Genomic DNA, 1,655 nt, shown 5'->3' on the forward strand with positions numbered 1-1,655 from the left:
ATAGCATAGATGATCCCTGCCTCACGTAGTTTCAATATTTCTTTCTTGATAACCTCTTGGAGGTTTGGGTTCAATCTCCTTTGAGGTTCAATGGAAGTGGAATGATCATTTTCAAGATGAATACGATGCATGCATAGAAAAGGGAGGTTGATATGCAAATTCTTCATGACACTAAGAAATTTTGCAAACTTGTCATTCAATTTCCTCTCCGCAAGCCGACCGGGAAAAGGAACCGGTCCATCAAGATTCCTAGCCTCACTAGGAGTTGAAGTTGTGTTCTCATTGTCAAGATTCTTCTTCTCCGAACCTCCTTCTTTCTCATCAACCTTTTCTTTGTCACCTCCCTTGTTTTCATTCACACTCTCCTCTCCTACCTTCTTTTCCTCACTATCCCCTTCATTTGGCCCTTTATAGTAAGTTCCCGACCTTAATGTGATCGCCTTGCATGTATCGGGTTTTGATTTGTGAGATGGGTTAGGTTGTGGTTGTCCGGGTAGAGTAGATGGTGAATTGAACAGAGTTCTCTCGGCCAATTGAGCTAGTTGTGAATCAACCATCTTGTTGTGAACTATTATCTCTTGCATTTGTTGCCCAAAAGATTGCATTTGCGCATGCATGGCTTGGAGGAGTTGAGTTTGAGTTAGCTCCGCTTGAGGTGCTTGTTCTTGATGATTTCTTTGAGGTGCTTTGGTTTGATTGTTGTATTGGTTGTTCCTTGGATAGCTTCCTCTTGGGTTTTGGGGTTGAGATGGAGGTGGATTTTGATATTGAGGGTCGGAGTTGTAGGAAGGTTGAGCTTGTTGGTTCCATTATTGAGTTTGAGGTACAAACCCGGGTGGTGGTTGTCTCCAAGCTACTCCACCGTCGCTTCCTCTAAATTCCTCTTGCCTTGTGTTGTATGCCACTACATGCTCGGGGCTTAAACCTCCACAATAAGATGTATCATGGTTCGTTCCTCCACAATTTTGACAAGAGAAAGAGTTAACTTGAGAGGAGCTTGCTCCACCGCTTGAACTTGCATTCACACTCGTGTTCAACTTTGAAAGTATTTTTGTTAGTTGATCAATTTGATGTTGTAATTGATCAACTTTCTCCAATTCGTAAATACCACCTTTCTTTGGAGCATTTCTTCTTCGGCCCCATCAAGAGTAATTCTTTGCTACCTCTTTTATCGTGTCTTCAACTTGATTTTGAGGGATTTTAATTAATTGACCACCCGCCCCCGCATCCAAATTGGCTCTTGACATGGGCTCCAATCCGTTGTAGAAAAACCGCATGAGAAACCTTTGATTGTATTCATGGTGGGGAAACGCTTGTACCAACTCTTTGAATCTCTCCCATGCTTCACCAAGACTTTCATCGGCTTCTTTCTCAAATGATGCGATTTTCCTTCTCATTTCCACGGTCTTCAAGAACGCCTTTACCACCTCCCTCCATGTTGTGAGAGTGTTAGGCTTTACTTGCTTTAGCCATTTCTTTGCTCGTCCGGTGAGAGATTGTCAGAAAAGGTTCATACGAATGTAGTCTTGACTCACTTCATTGGTTTGCATCATTGCGCACAATTCAAGGAATCGGTCCAAATGTTCAATAGGGTCCTCACTTGCACTTTCGGAAAATTTCTCCGATTGGACCATTCTAGTATATTGTGGATGGAT

At 42.6% G+C, this 1,655-nt stretch overlaps 1 non-coding gene across 1 annotated transcript; it reads left to right on the forward strand.

Annotated features, from left to right (window-relative positions):
• The first annotated feature begins 1,293 nt into the window (after positions 1 to 1,293).
• LOC145629722 (small nucleolar RNA R71) lies at positions 1,294 to 1,400 on the forward strand. Its single transcript, XR_014111875.1, has one exon. It is a non-coding gene; the product is annotated as a small nucleolar RNA R71 (small nucleolar RNA).
• The last annotated feature ends 255 nt before the right edge of the window (positions 1,401 to 1,655 follow it).

Source organism: Chenopodium album, chromosome 4 (assembly GCF_948465745.1).
Source record: "Chenopodium album chromosome 4, dcCheAlbu1.1, whole genome shotgun sequence".
Taxonomy (NCBI): Eukaryota; Viridiplantae; Streptophyta; class Magnoliopsida; order Caryophyllales; family Amaranthaceae; genus Chenopodium; species Chenopodium album.